The sequence below is a fragment of the Cupressus sempervirens genome, chromosome 4 (genome assembly GCF_028749045.1).
Source record: "Cupressus sempervirens isolate cs-2001-9-10 chromosome 4, ASM2874904v1, whole genome shotgun sequence".
In the NCBI taxonomy this organism is placed as follows: Eukaryota; Viridiplantae; Streptophyta; class Pinopsida; order Cupressales; family Cupressaceae; genus Cupressus; species Cupressus sempervirens.
Window position 1 is genome coordinate 484488230 of NC_143121.1, and position 26940 is coordinate 484515169.

A 26940-nucleotide genomic window follows, 5' to 3' on the forward strand; every position below is an offset into this window, starting at 1 on the left:
AGAAACTAGATGCAATTTTGTTGTATTTTTAAAATGCAAATATATGAAATGCAATCTATATAAAACATTTCAAAATGATGTCTAAATACCAATAAAATGAAATATAACTCTAAAGTCAACTAAGAAATGTAAATATGTCAAGTTCACCAAAATGAAGGTAAATACCCAACACAAAGAATCTAACTCCAATAATAAAAGTCCATAGGAAGTCGAGTTCACCAAAATGAAGGTAAAGACACAATGCAAAGAATCCAACTCCAATAAGAAAAGTTCATAGGAAGACAAGTTAACAAAAATGTGTAGTGGTAAAATGGAATCAACCACCCTAACACATTTAAAGGGGAGAAGACCAAGATCTACCTCTTTGATTAAGTTTGATTAATACAAAAGGAAGTATCAATGTGTAACCTAATGCAAAAGGGATAATAACTTGGGTTTATTTCACTCTCACCTCCACCTTAAGAGGATTTAAGCAAGAAGATAGACATTATAGTGTTGGAATATGAGAAGATGAAATGTATTGAAATGAAAAATGGAAAGATGATATATCTTATAAAATTAAAACCTAAAAATGAGTTGTCAAATGAGCTCAAAAACTATTGAATCCCAAAATCAGGGCTAAAAACTTCAAGGCAGACAAAACCCAAAAAATTATTTGATGATCTAACAGGCATGACTTCCATCAATAGGGATGACCTTGTGGAACACTAAATTTAAGGGTGGTCTCTTTGACCCTAAAAAATCGTGTGTTATGCTAATTCTAATTTTGCAATTTGAAGAAAGTTGAAATGGGTATCTAAATCTATAGCATGTTTGATAATTTGAGATCTAAAACCTGTAGAACAAAGAGATATTTTGTTTTTTTTTGGAGGGGTTTTCCTTAGTCAAACCCCAATTTAGAAATTAACCTTGAATTGAAATAAAGATAGAACTCTAGAAAGTAGTAGTGATAGATCTAATGTAAAGCAATGTAAATCTATGAATATACCCTCAAATTTAAAATGTAATCAAGTATGTTGATGCAATAGCCTTGAATCAACTTCAAAAACCTTAGGAAATTATATTAAATTGTATGAATGGAGATCTTGAATATTGAAAGTCATATGGAAGATCTTGCATAAACTTCTTCAATAACTTGAATTCTTGACGAATACTTGAGAACTTGAGAGCTTGCATGTGAGTGTGTGAATTCTTGATGGATATGAGATAAGATACCAAATGGAGAAAATTTATTGGTTTATAAAGGGGTCAAATTTGACTAACTCCCACGAGCCGACCTACCTAGGAGTTTGCACCCAAAAATGAACTCAAACTCAAGACTTGAGAAAGGAACCCAAATAGGGCCCAAGAAGGGATGCACTACATCATTTCCAACTAGGGCCTTGAATTCTTGGGATTCCCTTAGGGTCCCAAAACATGTCCTAGATCCACAAAATTAGTGTTCTGCCCCCGAAAAAAAAAATTTAGGCCCTATTTTGTGAAAATTTTGGGCTAACATGTAATTATCAATTATAATCCTAAAGCGATAAAAATACTTGTATAAAATGTCTTAGGGTTAGGGATTATTTCATTTTCATGATGCAAAAATTGGTTCTTGTGGTGGTATTGAGCTATAAGGGATTACAAATTGTAATCGAGGTAGTAATCACTGGATCTAATAATATCAGACTTGCTATTTCATGGATGTAGCCTACAGATTGGGTGAACCACATTAAATCTTGGTGTCTTTTATTATTTTCTATGTGATCTATTATTTTCATGTAATTTTTATTTTTGTTTGTGATTTGATCCTAACAATTAGGTACAAAATTTGAGATATAGTTGTTATGGTGTAGATAAAAGATTCAAAGTGATTGGATGAGGGAAAGAGAGGACCTAGGTTTTTAGATCCTACCTCAAGCTTTATACCATGAAAATAGGTGGTATAAATAGGATCAATTAGATCTTCCCTAATTCATTTTAAGAGCAAGGAGAAGAAAAGGGAAGAAATGAGCAAACATAAAAATGAATGATGAGATCGCATTAAATGGGAGCTAAATCATCATTAAGTTTAGGTGCTTCCAATTTAAGATGTTATAATTTTGAGGCAATTGCATGTCCATTATAGCTTTCACGTTTTTAGGATCTACCTCAATTCCTTTTGTTGATGCAATGTATCCCAATAGTTTTCTGGGTGTAACCCCATATGCACACTTTTGGATCAACCTTTAGTTTGAATTTTTCTATTTGGTCTAAGATTGGACTCAAAATTTCCAAATGTGTCTTTATTTCCATAGTTTTAGCTAGGATTTCATCCACATAGTCCTCAATAGTCTTGTGTATAATGTCATGAAAGATAGTCATCATAACACATTGATATGTTGCTACAACATTCTTTAGACCAAAGGGAATACTATTCCAACACAGTATCCTCCAAGCACAAGTAAAAAATTTCTCCTAATCTTCAAGTGTAATATTGATCTAATTATATCCATATAATCCATCCATAAGTGAGTGCATCTCATATCCAGTAGTTATATCCACTAGCATGTTTTTATTATTAAGTGGAAAGACATCCTTTGGACACGCCTTGTTTACATCTCTAAAATTTGTGCATGCCCTTATTGATTTGTTGGGTTTAGGAATTGGCATGATATTAGAGATTCACATAGCATAGTCAATCATTATAATGAATTCTTCTTTCAAAAAATTCTCCAATTTGTCTTTTATCATTAATGCTACATAAGAATGCATCTTTCTTATCTTTTATTTCACATTTTTTGTTCTAGGTTCAATAGATAAATGATGCATTATTAGATCAAGGTCAAGACCTAGCATATCAAAATATGTCCATGCAAAATTAATCTTCTTTTATTTTAAAAAATTTTTTGAATTCCTTCTTTTCTTCCTTTGACATGGATTGAGATAAGTGTATAATATTTGGATTCTCCTTTCTTCCCATATTCACTGGCTATGTCAGTTAAATTAGCACTAGTGAGTGCTCCTAGATGTTACTCAAAAGAACATTAAATAACACATCTTTGAGCACCTTAATGATGTTTTTGCCTTCGTATATGTCTCTTTTTTTTTTTTTTTCATCTCTAACACAAAAAAAATGTGGTTTTTCTATCAAAATGCTGATTCTTTTTAATTTTAATTTTTAAACTAAGATATTTGGCATTCGCATCCATCATGTTCATGCTAGATTTGTTGGTGGAGGATGTTATAAGTTCAACAATGTTGAGGTAATAGGATAGAGCATAGTCATTTTTGAACATAAGGAATTTAATGGATTTTTTATTAGATTCCAAATCAATAAGCTTATCGTGTGTGAGGATAAGAGAGTTGACAAGTTCAGGTGAATTCACAATAAGTTTATCAAAAGATTGGACTCACAAATAAATTCCTAAAGTGATCTCATCCCAAGGTGCATTCAAATCACTATAAGACATGATGTTGTCTATATTAGTCAGATTAATGTAAGTGGAATTGAACTTGTTTACACTAACATGAGACCCTTCTCTACGTCAAGTTAGTTTTCATAGCTACAAATTTTATCTACATCATTTTTAATGGTAGCCTTAGAGAATGAATCAAACTCATATTTGTGAGAATCAACACTTGCAGGAGGTGGGTTGAAATACTCTACTATAGACATAGGTACCTATTCTCTACTTTCATTATCCTTTTGTTCTTGTTCACTCCTTCCATTGATTGAGTTTGACTATATTCTTTTGTTTTAAATTATTGAGGAATATAGAGCTTACCCTAATAAGTTGGGTTAGTTGTTTGAACATCTTGTCATTGTTCAAGGATTATATGATGAATTGAGGTTGTCTCCTCTAGATCACCAACCCTTTTGGAATCGTTCATTTTTGGAGATCCCTTGTCATGATCATGAACCACATTAGATATGTTTTGTGGAATAAGATAAGAAAATCTGATCTCTTCATTCAAGCTCTCATTTTGATTTTGAGGGACTGGTATAAACTTTTTCTTTCTATATGGATTGGTGTTTTTCTAGAATACAGACCTATTATATCAGTAGGTCTCTTGAATTTATCTTTAATTGGACCAATCAAGCCTTTCCTATTCTTGTTGATTGGACCTTCTCCTTTATATCTCATTATTTCAATATTTGATACCCTCTTCCAAATTTGTTAGGTGACATCTCATAATGTTTGTCTCCCTTGTCTTCACCTTCTCCTTCATAAAACCAAGCCAAAACAACCTTTTTTTCATCCTCTTCCTCTAGAGGTACAATTGCTTATATAAAGATCCCATCATAAATAGTTTGTGCTTGAAAATTTTCTGGCTTCATATCCCTACAAGGTCTACCATAATAATGAGGAGATAGTGGGAGTGACATCAAATACAATATTGGTTCTATTTTGTACTCCCTCATTCTTGTATCCTTCATTTAGATACTTCTTAATTTCTTTCAATTGTTAGAGTAAATGGTTCTTTCCCATTTCACTCTTCTATTAAGTTTACTTAGGTGAACTCATAAATTAGGAGGAATTAAATATTTTGGATATTATTATTAGGAGGCTATTGTTGAGTCATCCCTTTGACTTCAACTACTCCTAGCATGTCACATGTGGTTAATTCCAACTTGGACACCACTCTTCTAGATTGTAGGTGGATGGTAGGGGATTGAGCCCATGAGAACTCTACTTCCTCCAAGTTGAGACACTTGCCTCAATCTTGTCAAAGTTTCCTCCCAACTCGTGCTTATATAAATAGGCTAGCTCTTTGTATTTCATATCTTAGATATATATGAAATATATCATACAACACATTAGGAAATATTGATTCTATTATGTCTCTAAGCATTTACATCATAAATTTGCCCATATTATTATGTCAATTTCATTTCCTCTTGTTTAATTAAACTCTTTCAATAGATTCTAGATTTATATTTGTTTTCACAATTTCTAACATGGTATTAGAGCAATTATTGAAAGATTAGATTATTTTTAGTGGTCTTGGAAAATTGTGTATGCTCTTCTCTTTCATTTCTATATGAACTGGAGAATCATAAAAGATTTATGAAGACCCATTAATCTCTTTTGCATATATATTGTTTTTCTTGATCTAGTGATTGTAGCACTTTGAAGGATTTAGATCTTGAGGACAACATGCAAATAACATTTTTTTCTATCATTGGAGCCCACCTTCCTATGGGGCCCACCTACCTAAAGTGTCCTACATCAAGTGGGTCACACACCAAGCAAGGTCCACCTCCAAAAGGTCCAACTTCTAGTGGGGCCTACATCAAGTGGGACCCACACCAAGTAGGATCAACCTCTAACGGGTCCAACTTCTAGCGGAGCCTACATCAAGCAATACCCACACCAAGCGGGGCACACACCAAGTGGAACCCACACTAAGTGAGGTATACATCTAGCGAGCCCCCCATCAAGTAGGGTCCACCTCCAACTAGCTCATATTAAGTGGGGTCCACCTATTATGGGTCCTTCTTATAGTTCTTGATGACAATCCATGTACAATCTTTACATTTGCAACTTCTGAGGCATTGTTTGAGCTCATACAGACACTTTTTCAGGTGTTATTTTTTTTAAGTGCATTATTTTGTCTACTTCTTAGCTTTGGTATTAATTTTGAGATATTATGGGTAGACATTGTACTTTAAGAATTTGGTCAAAATTGACCTAATTTAGCACTTATACTCTATTAGATCCTTGAGTGATCTAGAGTCCTAATTGTAAAGTCTCGTATTGCTTCATATTTGAAGGTGTAATTATCAAAATTAGAATTCCACTTTGGTCCATTTTGACAAGTGGCAATTGTACATGCACAAAATTATATAACATTGCATCTTGGGGGGGCGCAATTTCTAATCTAGTAAATTTAGGAGGGTGATCTTGTGTTGTGTCATGTTAGTTTCATTGGTTCTTACTTGTAGTACAAATGGGAAAATCAAAAATTTGAACTCCTAACTCCATATAAGTATGAATCATGGAAAATATCAGTATGGAATTATCTAAGGGAAAACGGTTGCACAGGATATGTAAACAAAACTATTACCACATCTATTGATGTTAATGCTCTTCAAGCATGGAGATCAATCGTGAGAAATATCTTGGCTACATTTGTTCATTAGTCTCTTTTGATTTACAATTTCATTTGGAATCATTCAAGACATAAGGAGGCTTGGAACACTCTTGAAACTTTGTTTGTAAAACTGACAAGATTAAGGGTTATCAAATCGATAATGATTTGATGAATCTTGATCCAAAAAGCTTCAACAACATCTAGGACTACATTTCTATCATATCCCCCCCTTTTTTTAATTAGCAATAGGTTTTTTGTCATATAAATAAAATAAACAGGTTAATCTTGGCCTGAACTAGTAACAAAAAGTTCATACAACCAACTTGAAGAACATTAATACAATAGGGAGACTCTACATATTAATATGGGTCAAGAACTATATTTTTCCTTTACCCTGAGACTGAGACTAGAGGGTCATCTCAAAAGGCTCTTTTTCCCCCCACTTCTCTTTTCTACTCTTCACAACCTGCCATCCATCTTCCACCTTTGCAGATTCTGTCTGCCAAGACGACTCCTTCTGTGTAAGAAATTCCACTTCATTATCATTTTTTAGTAAAGTCTCTTTTGTTATAGCATGATCATATTACTTTTGCTTCTCATGTCCATCTGGTGTTCCTGTGCCTTCATAAGCCTACAAAAAGCTCTTTCTGCCCTCTAGTGCAAATTTTCCACTCTGTTTTGGGGACACATTCATAACTTCTGGAGAAATCCCTTATAGGGATTTTGTAACAATTTGGGAGAAACTCTTTTGTTTCTCACCCCCATCCACATTCTTCAAAACCATGTAGTTTTGTTCCTTGCTATCTTTCCACCAAGATGCTTCCTGCTAGATTCTCACTTTGGAGCAATTTGAAGCCACATGTCTTGCTTGGTGACATCTCCTACATCTGAATGGTATGCCTTCAAAATCTGAGGGTTGAACCCAGCAACTCTTTGAAGTTTTGATCTCAATTTATGTCGGTAGCCCAAGAGAAATATTCATTTCCACTAAAACCTAAGCATAGGTGGAGTGTAAAAGGTTTGAAGAGCCTTTATCTACCATCAAAAATTCACCCAACAAATTCCCAATGTATTTCAAACAAGAATTAAACCATAAATGTAAAGGAAAGTAGGGAAGCCTTACCCATATGGGGATCTTTTCAAAACCTTCTGAATCAAGTCAAAAATTTTGGTGCCATGGTTTTAACATAAGGATATTTTGATCCTCCCAACACCATAAATTATCACACAAGACCATATTTCTATCTTGGCTATTCTCAAACACAATAATAAAAAACCCTTTTATCACAAGGTAAATTTGAACTGTTCCTGTTAACTAGGGTCCCCAATTGTTAGAGATCCATTTATGCAGTTCACACAAGCTTGGCCACAATCCATTGAACCTACCTATTAATCCAAACTCAAAAAAAAATTGAAACATTTTGAACAACTTCCTCATTTGCACAAACATCTAGAACCACCAAAGCACCCCCTTCTTTTTGTTGCACAGGGGCTCTCAAAAAAGCACCCCCACAGCATCCTCCACCATGGCCTTCATGATGTCCATCCCCAATGAAACCACCTCCCTTATTGTCTCCACCAGTAGAGTCCTCATCCATGGCTTCAAATGCACCACCATCAACAAAAAAATCTCTCGCACTTCCACCTTTATCTCCCTCACCCCTATATTCTCTTGCAATATTGCATCTACCTATGCCAAACATCCCTACCATACCAAAACCTTGACTACCATCATTGCTTTTAACCCTAAACCCTTGGCCATAAACTCCTTGTGTATCATTGGCCTGTAAAGCCTTATTGCTATTGTCCAAGCCATGTTCCACAGCAGACACCACTGGCGCGCCCTTGGCCAAACTCCTGGAGTCATCAAATTTTAATAATTATTAGATAATATAATGTTATTAAATAAATAATAAAGTTATATCAAAAATAATACTAAAATATAAAATAATAACATAATATTTATTTAATCTATATTATTAATAAAATATTATTTAGTATGATATTTCAAATAATTAGAAAACAATGAAATTTCAATGAGTAAAAAAATAAATAAAATTAAATACAAGAGACAATATTGTAGAAAGTATGTTAACTTTCTAAATAGAATTTAATAATAAATAAAATAAACACAAATAAGTAAGTAAATAAATAATATAAATTGACTAAATCTAACAAAAAATCAAGAAATGTTTAACAAGTAGACATGACTCCTTAAAATTAAGATATAAAAGAGAGGAGAGTTTAATTTAGAGAGTAAAAAAAAAAAAGGAAGAGAAGAAAAAAGGAGTTCAAATAGGAAAAATGGAAGAGGAAAGTAATATGAAAAAAATAAGGAAGTGACTTTCTAAAGAGGTATTAATGGTACTAAAAGGATGTGAATCTTTGAAAGGGTCATAATTATGAATAGTTGTGACTCTTCAAAAATATTTTGATTATAAAGTATTTGGACTTTTCCAAAGGATTTTAGTTATGAAGTATCATGACTTTTTGAAAGGATTATAATTATGAAGTGTTGTGACTTTTCAAAAGATTTGTATTATGAAAGGTTGTGACTCTTGGAAAAAGAGAAACAAAATAGTATATTTTGTCCTTTCCTTATAATTACAAAATGAAGAATTTTGGAAAGTAAATATAGAGTTGAGATAATCTAGAGGGAATAATTCATTGAAGGGCCAACTAAGGATAGAGCCACATGGACCAAGAAAAGAAGAAGGTAAGAAAGGTATATTTGTGGATTATATTTTTTTAATTATATTTATGAATTTATTTATATTAATGAATCTTACTTGTGGATAATATTGGGTTAACCTATAAGGTTAATACGTCGGCTACCAATGTTACTTATAGTATGGAGCATGTGAGATATTTAAAATCCCCATTGTCTTCCATAGCCAACTGTCAATATTGTAGCATGGAACATATGAGATATTTAAGATCTCCATAGTTTTCCACGGCCAATAATCAACGTACCAAAATAATCTGAAGTTGTCAACATATGCATATGTGAGTAGCCTTGGATAGAGGATGCCCATCTAAGAAGAATCTTAAGGGGTGCACTCTTGGGAAGACGGCAAGATAGCTATGAACTAGGAAGCCTGACTTGGAGACATCTTTAAGATTGGGTTAAAATAAGAGGGTACAGTAATATAGTTATTTTTTTTATTAGTGTGATTCTAACATTAATTTTGTAGGTATTACTTGTCTCTAACTAACCCTATTAGTGGGGACATTACAATTTGCAAAATTAAAAATTAAGAACATGGCTCAAGGACTGCAAGATAATTAAGGAAGATATACAATTGTTTCTCAATGTGTTATCCAAGCTTAGTCCTAGATATTCTATATTTTTTTCTACCTTTCATACCAATCAGGTTTCTATGGGAGCTGCTTATGTTGATCCCACTTTTGATGCATTTTCAAATCTTTTAATCTAGAGGAAGCAAATCTAATTTAGATGGGTATCATCAAGACATCCAAATCAAAAGCATTAATTTCTAGTGAGCCTATGGTACAACAAAAAGTAGAGAATCCTAAATAGAAACAAAAGAATAAACATAAAAAGTCACAGAGAAAATTTGAATCTTCTTCCTTAATTAAGGAATCACTTAAAAAGGAAAAGGCTACTTGCGCATATTGTAAGAAGAATAGACATGAAGAACATCAGTGCTATAAGAAGGACATTGATGAACTCAAGAATATTCTTAAGAGAAATCAAATAAATCTACCTTCAAGAATGACTAATTCATCCTATTATTCTCATTCCAATGTTCCTAATGAAAAAGATAAAAGGGAAAAGGTCAAGTCTTAATTGCTACTTCAAGCCATGATTCAAGGAGATGGCTTCTCGATTCAAGAACTTCTTATCATATGGCATCTTCAATATTTTTATTCTTCATTTGATCTTTTTAATACACCACCTATTTTGATGGGCAATCATACTTACATAAATGTGATTGGGAAAAGAATAATTGATAAGGACGGGGGGGAGGGTAGGGGGGGACCTTCAAAGATGTGTTCTATGTACCCCACCTTACTCATAATATACTTTCCATTTATCAACTCACTAATGGGCCAACAAGAAGGATAGTAGAACTCACTCCTAAATTGGTTCTTATTAGATAATTGGAGAGTAGAGAGATCATTGCTATAGGAGTGGTTGTTCATGCATCTTGAATATACTACTTTGCAAACTTTTCTTCAGATGATGATAGTGATTCTTCAACATATTTTGATCACACTTCTAGTATTGATTCACATATTGAGGAAAATTTTGGCTACCTAAACTTGGGTATTCTCACATGTGATCAAGTTCATGAGTTATCCATTTCTTCTCCTTCTATTGATATTTTTTCAACCAGTATTCTAGATGATGATTGCATTCATACAGCCATGGGATCACATGAATCAATACAACAATTGAAGGAAATCACTTTATCTTCATGTGAATTAGTACAACAATTAGAGGATATCACTTTATCTTTAGAGTGTTGGATACAATTTTTCAATTATGTGTTGTATTTGATGCCACAAAAATGTCATATTAGTCATTAGATAGTGTCTACCGAGCTCAAAAGGTCAGTAAGGCAATAGACAGTGTCTACCGAGCTTAGAAGGTCAGCAAGGCAATAGACAGTGTCTACCAAGATCAAAAGGTCAGCAAGGCAATAGACAATGTCTACTAAGCCCAAAAGGTTAGTAAAGATAGCTTGCAGTGTCTACTGAGTAAAAAATTGATTATCGAGCCTTCAAGGTAATCAAAGATATTCAGTTCTTATTGAGCTCACTCGATAATCGAAGAAAATATGACAAGAGCAGTTCTTATCGAGCTCACCCGATAATCAAAGAAAATATGACAGAAATAGTTCTTACTGAGTTAACTCGGTCATCAAAGGTAATTTGGTAAAAGCAGTTCTTACCGAGTAAACTCGAAAGCCAAAAGATTTTAATATTTTGTAATGTTAACTGAGTCAAGAAGGTTAACTCTGGAAATTCTTGGAAGCAGTATTTATCGAGCAAGGTCAGCTAGTAAAGGACATTTATTTGTTTAAGAATAATATATGTAGCTGACTGATGAATGATTTATTGGTAAATATAACATGTAAATGGGCTAACTTGACAACCTGAATGGTATAAGTAAGAAGTCAAGTTGTGAATTCAAAGCATGATGTGGAGATATGAGAAGTTAATGTGTTATGAAGACTGATTATTGTGGAAGCAAAATTTGAATAATGATCAGAGATCATTAAGAAGCAGCAGAGCCATATTTGATCAAGGAGGATCTAATGATACTAAAAAAATATTTGTATCCAGAAAATTCAATTGCATCTTGTTTAGGTGAATTCATTATTTCTTTTTAACCATTGTAGCAATGATTTCAAATCTCTTAACAAAGTTGGTTTAACAGCCATCTTGTAAATCCTCTAACAAGGTGACAACTCAGTTGAATTGTTCTAAAGACCTCTAGCAAGGCCACTCCTAATAGGGTGATTAAAATCCTCTAACAAGGTCACACCTAATAGTATGTATTGTAACCTTTAACAGGGTTGGCTCCTAATAGGGCTCACTTCAGAAGAGTGAAAAATTGGTGACTAGTTACTTGGTGGTTTTTTCCATATTGGGTTTCCACATTAAATCTAGTGTCTCTTGTGTTCATTTTATTTTTAGTTACATGTATGAATGCTTAAAGATAATTCATAGCTTAATTTACCAAGTTGTAGCATTTTTTTACCAAGTATCTACAGTAACTAGTTCATTAAGACATCTAAGGGAATTGTGGATTAATTTTTGTAAGTAACTAATTCACCCCCCCTCTCAGTTACTTTATCTTTAATTCCAACAACTGGTATTAGAGATTTTGGTGCTTACAAGAAAAGATTTCAAGGATCTAAGCTAAAGATCAGGATGTCTTATAAGAGGGAAATTCCAAGACTTAATAGAGACAACTTCTCAGCATGTCAAGGGTTGATGAGACTTCATCTAGCTTCTATTGGAGACATAGGACTAAAATACCTTGATGAAAAATATGCAGAACCAACTAGTACACTATCTATCAATGATATTCTTGAAACAAATATCCACAACATTATGATGATAGATATAGCATCTGCTCTAAGTTATGAAGAGTTTGATGACATCAAGGACTGCAAATTTTCCTTTGAAATGTGGGAAAAGCTAAAAGAAATCTATGGAGGAGATGATAATGTAAGAAGAGCCAAAGTAGAAATTTTGAGAGGAAAATTTGATCAAATGAGGATGAGAGAGGATAAAAACATTGTAAAATATGTTGAAAGAGTCAAAGCATGTGTTAGTGCAATCAAAGCATCTGGAGGAGATATCAAGGAGGAGATAGTCATAAGTAAAGTTCTTAGAACTCTACTTCCCATTTATGTAATCAGAGTCTCTGCAATTCAAGAAAGAAGATGTAAAGAAAATCATAAGATAAATCTAGAAGCCATAGTTGGAAGATTGACTGCATTTGAGCTTGACAACTATGACAATTATGTTCCAGCTACCAAAAACATCGAATCAGCATTTGAAGCCAAGTTTTCACTCAAAGAAAAAGGGAAAAAGATGAAGGATCTACAATCAGACAATGATGAAGAATCAGAACAAAGTTTAAATAGTGATCTTGAAGTGGTTGAAGCTCTGCTAGCAAGGAAATACTCTAGAGGCAAAGGAAAATAAAAAGGTAGGGTTCCTTTAATCTATTTTTCTTGTGAATAAATTGGACATATTGCTGCTAGGTGCCCAAATAAGAAAAATAAGGATGAAAAGAAAGGTAACAAGTACAATGGCAAAAGAGACTTCAAATCATTCAAGGATAAAAGTAAGAAAACATGTTTTATAGGTAAAGATTCTAATGATTCTGAGAATGAAGAAGAAGATGAAATTGTCTACATTGCTGTGAAAGATGAGTCTGATAATGATGAGGAAATGGCACTCATTTCTCATATGAGAAAAAATGATACATAGATCATAGATAGTGGTTGTTCTCATCACATGACTGGTGATAAAACTAAGTTTTAATACTTTTAAGACTATGATGGTGGCAGTGTAAGATTTGGTAACAATGAACGTTGTTGTATAAGAGGAAAAGGAAGAGTCTCTCTAACCAAGGAACTTGTGTGTGATAATGCATATTGGGTAGAAGGGCTAAAACATAATTTTTTGAGTGTGGCATAGCTACTCAATAATGGATTCAAGCTAGAATTCATGCATGGAAAAGCAAGATTGTTGGATGGCAAAGGAAAGCTGATTGGATCTGGCACTCAAACAAAAGGTAACTTATTTTATCTTGAACTTGGTGAATGTTCATGTTTTATTGCTCAAATTGAAGAAAGTTTGTTATGGCATAGGAGATTGTGTCATTTAAACTTTGAAAACTTAATAAAGATCAGTAAATTCAAAAAAGTAAGAGGTATTCCTGACATAAAAAAACCTGAGGTTGGTCTATGCAAGAATTGTCAAATTGGTAAAATGGGAAAGACTAGTTTTAAAAGCAAGAACTATCAGACTGAAGAAGTTCTAGAAATTGTGCATACTAATTTGTGTGGACTTATTGGCATTGAAAGTTATAGTGGTGAAAAATTATTCATTCTGTTTGTTGATGATTATTCAAGAATGATGACTGTCATGTACCTTAGAGAGAAATCATAAGCGTTTGAAAAGTTTAAATGGTACTTGGCCATACTAGAAAAAGAAACAGGCAAAAGACTGAAATGCTTAAGGTTTGACAAAGGTGGTGAGTTCATTTCACATGAGTTCAATAACTTTTGCATTGAAAGAGGAATCAAAAGATAGGTTTCAGCACCTAGAACTCCTGAACAAAATAGAATAGCAGAAAGAAGGAATAGATCTATAATGGATTGTCCAAGAACCTTATTGATTGAGAAAGGCATTGCTATCAAATATTGGAAAGAAGCTATCAACACTGCAGTTCATACCTTGAACCGAGTGCAGCTAAAAAAGGACTCATTCAAAATAACCTATGAATTATGGTATGGCTACAAACCCAATGTAAGTTATCTAAAGGTATTTGGAAGCAAATGTTAATTTTGAAAGAATCTAGAAAAGTTAAATTTGATGTAAAAGGTGATGAAGGAATATTTTTGGGATACTCTTGGAAAAGAAAAGCTTATAGATGTTTGAACTTATCTACTCACAAAGTCATAGAAAGTGCACATGTGAAAGTTGATGAGTTTGTAGAAAGAACAGAAGAAGAAAGCAAGAAGGAACCTAAAGACTACAAAAGATTTATTTACATTGAACCTGATACAATACCAAGTATACCTATCAATCAGGAATCTTCAACTCTCGAGTCTTCATTAACTGAGTCGCAAGAAGTTACTGAGTTAGCATCTACTGAGCTTCAAGAACTTGAGTTGCAAATAGAAGTTACCGAGTTAGCATCTACCAAGCCCAAGCAACCTGAATCAGAACTAGAAGTTGAGATACAAAAGGATAACAATGCAAGACATTCATAAGGCAAGGATCCCATGTTAGCCAAATATGTCAGAAAGCATCATGCACTAGATCAGATCATTGGTGATAAATCAGAAGGAACAATGACAAGAAGTAAGTTGAAAGGCACTTGTTTACTTGCTGATTTTGAACCTAGAAATATCAAAGATGCACTAGACAATGAAAGTTGGATTGAAGCTATGAACGAAGAAATAGAACAGATAGAGAGAAACAAAACATGGACTCTTGTACCTACACCCAAAGACAAGAATGTGATTGGAACAAAGTGGGTATTCAGAAACAAACTAAATGAAGATGGTAAGGTATCAAGGAACAAAACTAGACTAGTGTACAAAGCATACTCTCAAGAAGAAGGTGTAGACTATGGAGAAACTTTTGCTCAAATTGCAAGATTGGAAGGTGTCAAAACCCTACTTGCATATGTTACATTCAAAGGATACAAAGTTTATCAGATGGATGTCAAGTCAGCATTTATCAATGGCATATTGGAGGAAGAGGTTTACATTAAGCAGCCTAAAGGTTTTGTTGATCCAAACAAGAAGGACATGGTCTGCAAATTGCATAAAGAATTATATGTTCTGAAACAAGCCCCTAAAGCACGGTATGAAAGATTGCATAACTATCTTATTCAGATTGGTTTTCAGAGAACTAATGGCAACAGCAGTTTGTACATTAAGGAAGGACTAGATAATAAGATTGTTTTAGCAAAAATATTTGTAAATGATACTTTGTTCATAGGAAATTATGATCTTTGCAAAGAATTTTCAAAACAAATGAACAAGGAATTTGAAATGTCAATGTTTGGTGAGATCAAATTCTTTGTTGATCTTCAAATTCAATAGAACAAGAATGGCATCTACATCACTCAATCTAAATAGATCAAGGAGATACTGAAAAATTTTGGTACGAAAGATTGCAAACCAGTTGGGACTCCTATGTGTACTAGATTAAAACTCACCAAGGATGATGAATCAAAGGAAGTGGATCAGACATTGTATAGATCTATGATTGGAAAGTTTCAATATGTAGTGCACACAAGACCAGACATTGCCCTTGCAGTAGGAATTGTAGCAAGATTCTTAGCAAAACCAAAAGAAAATCACATGATGGCAATCAAAAGGATCATGAGATACTTGAAAGGAACTAAAGAATATGGATTATGGTATAAACTTGGAGGAAAACTAGATTTAAAGGTGTTTACTAATGCAGATTGGGTAGAAAATATTGATGACAGAAAGAGCACAAGTGGAGGAGCTTTCTTTCTCAAAAAAAGGTTGGTTTCTTGGACAAACAAAAAGCAAAATTGTACATCTTAGTCCACAATAGAAGCTGAATATGTTGCAACAACAGTGAATTATTCAAACATTATGTGGTTTAAACAATTATTGAAAGGTATGAAGCAAGAAATCATAGAACCAGTTGTTATGTTTTGTGATAACACCAGTGCAATTAACATCTCCAAGAATCTAGTGATGCATTCAAAAACCAAAAATATTGCCATAAAGTATCACTTTGTTAGAGAATTGGTGCAAGAAAAGGAAATAAGATTGGAATATGTGCATACAAAGGAACAAATTGCTGACATATTCACAAAGCCTTTACCTAAGGATGCATTCTTGTATCTAAGAGGTAAGTTAGGGGTCATTCCCCTATCTAAAGTTCACTAAAATACAATTTTAGTGATGCATCAACAAGAACAAAATTGAAGATCTATCAGTTGATGCAGCAAACCAATGAAGACATTGCATATGAATTAGTACATCAGGTACAATGCTATTCAGTTGTTTTGTCTTTGGCATGTGTTTTCAAAGAGGTAGAATATATTTTGTCATATCTATATCTTTCTGAAATTTGAAAATAATAAGAGTTTGTATAAGAGGGAGAGATTATATGTAAGAGGGAGTTTTGTCATTAAAAAGACTTGTTTTCAAATTTCATTCTGCTATGACATGTTCTGTTGCCATCAATGCCAAAGAGGGAGATTGTTGGATACAATTGTTCAATTGTGTGTTGTCTTTGATGCCACACAAATGTCATATTAGTCATTAGATAATCTCTACTGAGCTCAAAAGGTCAGTAAGGCAGTAGACAGTGTCTCTCGAGCTCAGAAGGTCAGCAAGGCAATAGACAGTGTTTATCGAGCCCAAAAGGTTAGTAAAGATAGCTTGTAGTGTCTACGTAGTAGACAGCTGATTACTGAGCCTTCAAGGTAATCAAATAAATTAAATTCTTACCAAGCTCACTCGATAATCGAAAAAAATATGACAAGAGCAGTTCTTACCGAGCTCACCCGGTAATCAAAGAAAATATGATAGAAACAGTTCTTACCTAGTTAACTCAGTCATCAAAGGTAATTTGGTAAAAGCAATTCTTATCGAGTCAACTCAGCAGCCAAAAGATTTTAAGATTTTGTAATGTTAACCGAGTCAAGAAGGTTAACTCTAGAAATTCCTGGAAGCAGTATTTACTGAGCAAGGTTAGCCAGTAAAGGACGTTTATTTAATTAAGAATAATATATGTAGCTGACTGATGAATGGTTTATTGGTAAATATAACATGTAAATGGGTTGACTTGACAACATGAATGGTATAAGTAAGAATTCAAGTTGCGAATTCAAAGCATAATGTGGAGATATGAGAAGTTAATGTGTTATGAAGACTAATTATTGTGGAAGCAAAATTTGAAGAATGATCAGAGATCATTAAGAAGCAACAGAGCCATAGTTGATCAAGGAGGATCTAATGATGCTGAATAGAGACCTGTATCCAACAAATTTAGTTGCATCTTGTTCAGCTCTATTCATTGTTGCTTTCTAACCATTGTAGCAATGATTTCAAATCTCTTAACAGAGTTGGTTTAACAGCCATTTTGTAAATTCTCTAACAAGGTGACAACTTAGTTGAATTGTTCTAAAGGCCTCTAGCAAGGCCACTCCTACCAGGGTGATTAAATCCTCTAACAAGGTCACACCTAACAGTGTGTATTGTAACCTTTAACATGGTTGGCTCCTAATAGGGCTGACTTTAGACGAGTGAAAAATTGGTGACTAGTTACTTGGTGGTTTTTCCCATATTGGGTTTCCACGTTAAATCTAGTGTCTCTTGTGTTCATTTTGTTTTCAGTTACATGTATGAATTCATAAAGATAAGTCATAGCTTAATTTACCAAGTTGCGGCATTTGTTTACCAAGTATCTGCAGTAACTAGTTCATTAAGACATCTAAGGGAATTGTGGATAAAAATTTTGTAAGTAACTGATTCACCCCCCCCCCCCCCCCTCCCCCCCTCTTAGTTACTTTATCTTTAATTCCAACATAGAGAAGACTATTGATTCTTTAAAACATATCCAAATTTATGACCTATTGATCGTGACTTATCTTTTTCAGCAAAGTGCCCAAGTACATATTCTCACATGGATCAGTTACTAATGTCTCCTTGTTTGATTCTTCTATTGGGCTTGATCTTGATTGGTTTGTGACATTTTCTTTTAGCCTTGGCATGGGCTCACTTGAGCACATTCTAGTGATTCCATGCTTTTTGAGCTTTCTTCCTTCAGATTGGGGAGGCTTCATTAATGCACCTTTGGTTTTCTTTCTTCCTAAAGGGATGAATATTGTTATTCAATCATGGCACAATTCCTACATTGAACCTAGAGTATTTATCATTGGCCAAAATTTTACATTGAAGAAGGGTTTTTATGTCTCTCTTCTTCTCATACTTATCGATAGTATATGCATGATGTATGTCATAATGGGGGGTTCTTGATTATACCTTCCATTAATGCATCTTATTTTTCATTTCTCTCTTTTTGGGGGAGGATTTTTCCTATGTGGTTTTCCCTCTTTCTCCTCTTTGTAAGAGATTGCAAATTTTTAGTTGTATTAGAGTAACTGGTTCTTTCCCATTTCACTCTTCCATTAAGTTTACTTAGGTACGCTCATAAATTAAGAGGAATTATTTATTTTGGATATTATTATTAGGAGGATATTGTTAAGTCATCCCTTTGACTTCAACTACTCCTATCATGTCACATGTGGTTAATTCTAATTTGGAAACCACCCTTCTAGATTGTAGGTGGATGGTAGATGGTTGATTCCATGAGGACTCTACTTCCTCCAAGTTGAGAATCTTGTCTCAATTTTATCCAAGTTTCCTCCCAACTCATGTATATAAATAGGCTAGCTCTTTGTATTTCATATCTCAAATATATATCAAATATATCATACAAAACATTAGGAAATATTTATGCTATTATTTCTTTGAGCATTTACATTAGAAATTTGTCCATATTATTATGTCTATTTCATTTCCTATTTTTTAATATAACTCTTTCAATAGATTCTAGATTTATTTATTTATTTTACGAATTCTAACATTTAGCATCATGATTCTTAGTAGATTCCTTATTGTATGGCACACACATGTTAGTAGATTATTTTAATGTGTTAAAAGCATAGCTAGAGTCAACGGGTACCAACACCTCACTCCATTGTGGGGAAACTTTATATATTGGTAATATGTTGAAGGTACAAGTTGCATTTCATGTATCTAGATTCTTCCTAGTAAGATATTGTATGATAGTGGTATATCTAGTACTTGAAAATTTGCATCTCTCTCTCTAGGCCCAACTCTGATAGGTAACACAAAAATTCATTTGATGCCCTCTCTTCTTCATCATAAGGTTTAATTTTTATTTTCTTGTGAGGGTCAATAGTATGTTTAGAAAAATCAAGATGTCAAATTAGATTATAAAAACATATATTAAGACAAGCTCCTCCATCCATCAATACACATTTGACATGTGACTTATGGATCATGAACTCAATATGCAATGATTCATTATGCAGGTGACTCAAAGAGTTATCATTTGCTTTAGAGAAGGATACATAATGCGGTGAGGTTAAGTGTCCCACCATTTATTGAAACTGATCCAAGTTTAAGTATTTAGGTACATTCTCCTTATTGTGGTATTTTTCCAAGATTTCCTTATGTATAGGTGTTATTTTTAGTAGTTAAAATATGCTTTCTTTGAAGTCTTAGTTGTAGTCTCATTAGTGGGTTTACCTATTAAGATTTGATCTTTTGATGAAGGTTCGACTCCTTTAAGGATAATCATTCCTTTTGATCTAGTTATGACATTTTCTATTTCTAGATTTATGTTTGGTCCTTTCAAAATGATCACATTGCAATATTCTTTTTTAACTTGTTCTAGCATGTGAATCACATTGTCATTATTGTAGTATGTGTAGTTTACTTTAGCTTTGTTCTTGGATTTGAATCCTTCCACTATCTCATACTTTGAAAAAGGATCTTTGAAATATTTATGATCAAAGTTTGCATTATGTCCATCTACCACCACCCTACAAATTCTATGAGATCCTAGTTTGTGTGTTTAAGTTTAATGAAGTTACTAGTTTTATGACCTTTGTTCCAATGGAAATCACATTAACCATTATCATTCCACCATTCTAATTTCACTTCTAAGTCATAGGATCTTGAGTTATCTAGTAATATTATGATATCATTTTTTAATGAAGTCTTAAAAATAACTTCAAGAGGTTCTCCCAAGGGTGAAAATTTATGTTTAGGTCTAGGAACCCACACTATATCTTTATATATGTTTCCAATATTTTTAGAATTTTACGCACTCTCCTCAGCAACCTCGCTAGCTTGTATGTTACTCGTTGGATTGAAAATAGTTTTAATTTTCTTAGGATTTACAATGTCCACCACTCCATTATTTAAAATATTATGGTTCTTGTTTCAATAATTTCTATTGTCTTTGTTAGAGCTAGATCCATATTTAGTTTCATTATGTAAAGATATTTCTCCTTTCTTGATAATGAAGTCCTCTATCCACACAAAAATTTTAATCATGTTGTCAAATGAAGAGGGTCCTTGCAATTATAGTTTATAGCCCATCTCGGGTACAAAATTATCCATGATGATCTCTACTCTCCCCTCCTCAGGGATCTTTTGGAAATACTTAGAATATAGCTACCTCTATCTTTGAAGGAAGTCTAGGAAAGGTTCTCCAATTATTTATTTAATGTTATAAAGTTCCTTCATACTAACTAAATGTTAAATGTTGTAGGAATACTATTGTACAAACAAGTTTTCAATTTCATCGAAGGTTTTAATTCCAAAAGGTAACATGGAAAACTATGCCATGGCTTGACAACCTAAGCCTTGGGGAAACAAGTGCATTAGATAAATTTGATCATGCATGAACTACATAGATAGGGCATCAAATTCTCTTAGATGATCTTGGGGGCTAGATGTACCCAAGTACTTGTCAAATTTAGGAATTTCTAGTCCTTTGGAAAAAGGATCCATGTATATGTATTTGTCAAAAGGAATTGGACAAATGATGTCCAAAGAGTGCCTCACAATAGGTTTGTATTTCTCTTTCTTCATTTTTTCCATTTCACTTGCATATCTTGCATATGTTTAGTGAGAATAGAAATAGGATTATCTTCTTCCCTAGTTACAATAATGTTAATGTCAACATGTTTAGGTAATTTATCTCCTTCAAGAGAAAGTTCTAGGAAGTATCCTTCCTTTTATTATTTTATGAATAAGTCCATTTTGTGAATTTTTTCTCTATTTTGGCATTTTTCAATTTCTTTAGGAGGTAGTTCCTCGTCATCCAAGCCTCCAAGGATATTATTGCCATTCTTATCCCTATTGTTCTTCTTTTATTCACCATTTTTACTATTGTTTTCAAATATGATTTTAGAAGGTTGTCTAACTAGTATATCAATATTAGGTTGAACCAGAATATGTGTTCTCTTTTGGTGGTATACTCAAGTTCAGGAGATAAATTTCCAAAAATCTTATCAACTAATTATTATTGAAACAATAAGTTGGTCTTTCTATTAAATGTATGTCTCATGTAAAAGAATGTCTTTAGTGATAGAGAACTTGTTTGACTCACAAGAGAATGTCAAGATTCAAGAAGGACTCTTATCCTTTCTAGATTGTTCAACAGATAGTTTTCTAGTACTCCTAGTTTAAGCAAGAATCAAGATGTGTAACAAGAGAAATATGATAGGTTTAGACCTTTCAAATTTTATCTCAATTTAGATGTAGATAAGTGTGAGGTGAAGTGCATCAAGGTACAATCCATCAAAGTAGTGGCTAAATAGCCAAGATGGTAACTCTCATAGTAATAGGTGTGATAACATAGTGTAGAATAGTAGATGTAATGAGATAAGAGACTATTTTTATGAAAATTGGGATTTTTAAAATAGTTTTAGATTAATATTCTAGATTTAGATGCAACTATTTAAGATGTAGAATACCACTGGTGACTACCAAAAAAATACCATATCAGATAGGACACCAAACTCGTAAAATATAGTTCTCTATTTTGTAATTTTTGTACAAACTTGTGTGACGAAATGTTTTCTAGGAAACACTTTTCTAAAATCATGTGAGTAAATATTTGAACCAAATGAGTAATCAACCAATAATTTGACAATTTTGACAAAACTTTGGTAGTACTTTAGTAATCCCTCACGTAATAGATAAGGGGTGGTCAAATGACAATAGGAAATTCCAATGTGATAAAAGAAATGGAGTAGGTTCTTAAGTTTTGGCCTACACAAGATTTCTCATCATACCAAGTGAGTAGATAGCAGACATTCCTATATTTGATAGTTTTTATAGTTTTATGGGCAAATTTTAGCAACGTAATGATGTATTTATGGTTCTCAAATTTACCAAGACCATATTTAGCTATAGTTCAGTGCATAAGACATTATTTATAAGAAATTCCATAAGAGACAAAGAAATCTCATGGAATAAAACTATGGGGAGTCTAACTCAAAGATGAATACACAATTGTATATATTCTTGGACATTTCCACAAGTAAACAACAATGAAGAAACTTCAAGCACATAACTACCTAGAAAAATTAGCATAGTCTCCAAAGCTTTGCTCACACTAAATATCTTGTGAATATTGACATGTTGGTGGATGAGTGAACCTCATGTTTTAAGAAACCTTATGTATGTTTCCATAGGATGGAGCAAAAAAGGTGAGTGTAAAAGATCTTTGGAGAATTTGGGTAATCCATTGGATCCTTCCTGCATGTAGCTTATGAGACTTTTGGAGGTTTTTCAGGTAGCTTCCATCTTAAAATTATTAATATAGATTCCATTCATAACTATTTCATGTGGCTCCACAAGAAAGGTTAAGGATTTTACAAAACCCATAGAACTCAAATATAAGGTAATCTCATAAACAAGATATATATTTTGTTTTTTGCACAAATACTAGTGCATTCTATTATATTTCTACAATTACAAGGATGATAGTGGTCCCACAACCAAGATTACACACTAAAGACCCACACATTCACTAGATTAAAATAGAATAAAATAACTATGCCACAATGGCAATTTCATTGATTATAGTCAGTTAGATCTATTAGGTTTTCTTACTCCCACTTGGGTTATTCCTGTGAGACTTTTTTGCTCAATGGAAAGCCCTCTAGAGAGACTCGCAAGACTTAGAAAAGATATTAGCATTAGAATTTTTTTGTTAGACCATGAAGGCCAAGAGCATACTCTTCTATCCTTATACTCTTCAAAAATACATCAAATAAATCTAGCAAATCATAAATTAAGCCCCCTTATGAGAACTCCCAATTCAACACTTCTAGGTTTCTAATTGGACCAAGATGGCCAAGAGAATAATCCTCTAGCTTTTGAATTGGATGAACTTATAAGGTATTACGATGCCTAGATTGAAAATCATTATAGAAGACATAATGTTTGCTAGCATTTTCCTAGGCAACCTAAAAAATTATTCATCAGTAGTTTTTCTATGAACTTCTTTGATAATATGTCCTGCAAAGATGTGTTGAAGTATTTAAAATCATATCATCATAGAGAACTTGTGTAGTGGGGAATATGAATCAAGGAAACTAAACCTAATTTCATCACACACCTCAAAAATATTGAGTCCAAAGAAAGAGAATCTTCCAAACCAACCCTCAAAGGTCTTAAATCTTAGAAGTTTAATGCAATCTAAGGAATAAAGGAGCGTCAACACAAGCCAATATCTAATGAAATGAAGATAGGTAGAAGAATACACCTTCCCTTGAGATCCTAATTAGTTACTTCTAGATATATACAAGATATGCAATGTAAAGTAATGAAATGTTGAAATGACCAAGAGGGATAAAGAAACTTATCCTAGAAACTTTAACCTTGATTTTTGTGTGTTACACTACTTATGAACCAGAAATGAACCATATGAACCAAAAATGAAGATTGATGAAAAATACCTTCAAACTTAGTGAGGAATTTATCAATACTTCACTCAACCAAATTCAAAGGGAAGATAATTAAATCATGATTCCAACACTTCTCATGGCAAGAAAAATAGAGCTATTGATCTCAAGTTACAATAGAAAGAGTAAATGCCTATTCTAAATGCATAGGAAGAAAACCCTAATTTATGTAAAAAAAAATTATAAATAGGGCTTCTTACCATTCATTTTTTATCTTTTTAGTTTAATGAAGTTGAAGAGGAGTGGTGAGAATGAAGAAGGATCTAGATCCAAAGCAAATGGAAGTTCTGAGAGTAGTCATTGTAGCTAATGACCCGCTATGTGAGGTGAGTGTTATTGTAGAGTGATTTTGGTGTAGGAGCACACCTAGGCTAACCTCTCCATGTCTAGTATTTTGGCTTGTTTTTTACTCTAGCTAAGTCAATATGTTTATTTTAGGTTGGTTTAAGACCTTAGAAGGTCATTTTCTATGTGGGATAAGTGAGTTAGTCATCAGGTCTAAGGTCACACAAATAGCCATTGTTAGTTGCTAATTAATTTTCTTAGTCTTAGAAGCTTAAAGTAAGGTTAGAGTCTTAAATGTGTTCTAAATACATTATGATGTTGCAAATATTCTTAGTGTCCATAAATGATGTTGTTTCCTCATAATATAGAGGTTAGAGGTTGTAAAAAGCAAGATGGAGGCATAATGGAAAAGATGCCAAATGTTGTCAAGAAGTTGTCATGACAACATTTGCAATTATTCCAAATATTGCATGCAACTTGGTTACTTTGGATTCCCTTCAGGATAGAGAGTGGGAAATTGAAAAATAGACATAGATTGGTGGATATTACATCTAAAAAGGATTAAAGACTCAAATCTAGAGAAGAGAGTATGCATTGTAATATTTGTGTGTGTAAAATATAGCTCTGCAACAACATTTTTCACCAACTTTTTGAGTTTTAGTGTTGACAGTGTCTTGAAATGGATTGAAAGACTCAATCTAATGAATTTATAGTATTCTTAGATTATTTTAGTGATTTTTTCATTTTAAATGAAAGTTTATTTGAGTATTTTTAGTGTGTTGAATAAATTGTTTTTGCTTTAGAGATCTTACTAGTTTTGTGCTGACCAGTCTATATAGATATGGCTCCCCCATGAAATCTAGCCATGGGAAATACCTAAGGGTAGATGGAAAGGCTAGGGAAGTCATTAGTGTACATATTTTTAGGATTAGGAGTCATGGAAGAATGGGTATCTATTTTTACTACTAAGCCCTAAGTGAGAAAACAATGTCTAGTTAGAGGCTTAGAATAGGAGAAAGTGAAGATTCCTTACAAGGTAAAGAAGTAAAGTATGGAAAAAGTATAGTTCCAAGTGTTTCTCAAACATATCTTGCTATGGTACAAGGACCCAAGGAATATCAAACCATTTGAGTGTGTTTTGAACAAGAAATCAATGAGTTCCTAAGAAATAGGCCTTTTTAGCCCTATTAGACGTAGATAATACGAACCCTCAGTACAGAAATCTTAGGAGTATAAGACCTATAGAATGCTTTATGAAATCTAAAATAGTACTCAAATATAGAGCTTATTTTCCAAGTTTTTTGGAAAATTTTGGCAAGAAAGAGGAATTAGTCATTTTCAAGGGCTAATTGGAACTAGGCCTAATTAGTCTTCCTAGAGAATAAATCTTGAAATCAATAGGAAGAAGGCTTGAAGACCCTTCTTAATGGGAAAAAAATGGAATTTCTTCATGTTGATAGATGCCCCTATAATAAAGAGTGGAGTTTTTGAATAAGTAGCACTTAGAGCTTTCTAAGTGAAGGTGGAGAAATGTATTATCTTAAGGTGTTAGTCTTTCAAGTTTAAGCACAAGGGTTGATAAATCTTTGAGAAGAGTTAGAATTGGACTTAGTTAATAACCTAAGCCAAATTAGGACCTAGAGGAAACTAGGTACCTATAAGAGACGAGCTAGGTCTCTCAACAACAGTGTAAACAAACCTTGGAATACTCTTACCATATTGGTATTAGAGCCAGAGTTTATTAGACTTGTGGTGGATGTTGTAGTCTACTAAATTAGTGAGATAAAATACACCAAGTGGAAAAATAGAAGACACAACCATGTTGACTAACATTGAGTTAGCCAAGAAGGTTGAGGAACAAGAAGAAGATAACAAGTGATTAAGGGAAAGACTAGCTCAAATGGAACAACTCTTGGGTGAAGTCTAGGACAAATTTGACAGGGCCAAAGAGAAGATTAATCTAAAGGAAGAAAATGAAGCAAGGGAGAAAGAATTAGAGTTGGAGGAGAAAGCATCAAAACCTAATCATGTTCTTCCTCGAGAGTCATTCTTAAAGGCATTAAAATCATTGAGTAATAAATATTTAGAAGGAATGTCACTATTTAATGGACAAATGGATCCAAATTTAGTTGCGGACTAGGTTGACAACACTGAGAACCATTCTTAATATGGTGGTATCTTTAAGGCACAAAAATTTATGATGGCCAAGTCTAGATTGAGAGGTTTTGATCTTACTTGGTGGAAGTTTTTGCAAATTGAAAGAGAAAAGGATGGAAACGGTCCTATAGTAACATGGAAGGACATGGTAACCATGGTGAAGCAAACCTACCTTCCTAATGACTATGAAGTTTAGCCTCATAGGAGGAGACAAAATCTTAGACAAAAAGATTTGGATGCCTAAACATATATCGAGGAGTTCCAAAAATTGTGTTTGAGGTCAAAGGTAGTTGAAGAGGAAAGCATTAAGCTTGCAAGGTACTTGGATAGCCTCAAATGGTATATTCAAGAAGAGATGAGCCTAGTAAACTTTAAAATCATTCATTAATGCTTTGAAATGGCCTTCAAGATGGAAGAGAAAAGTAAGAGGAAATAAGAAACCTCTAAAGTAAAAGCTAAGAGTAAGGATAGTAGAGGGGAAAAAGGTGGCTATGGTGGAAAATTTTTAGATTCAAGGACCCAAGGTGAGATAAAATTTAGTGAACGACAAGAAGGAAGTTCAAGTAGAGGTGGTAGAGGAACAAACTCTAATTCTAGAGGAAAGGGTGGTGGACAAGCAGGAAGGGGCAATTACTTTTCCAATATGAAGTACTACC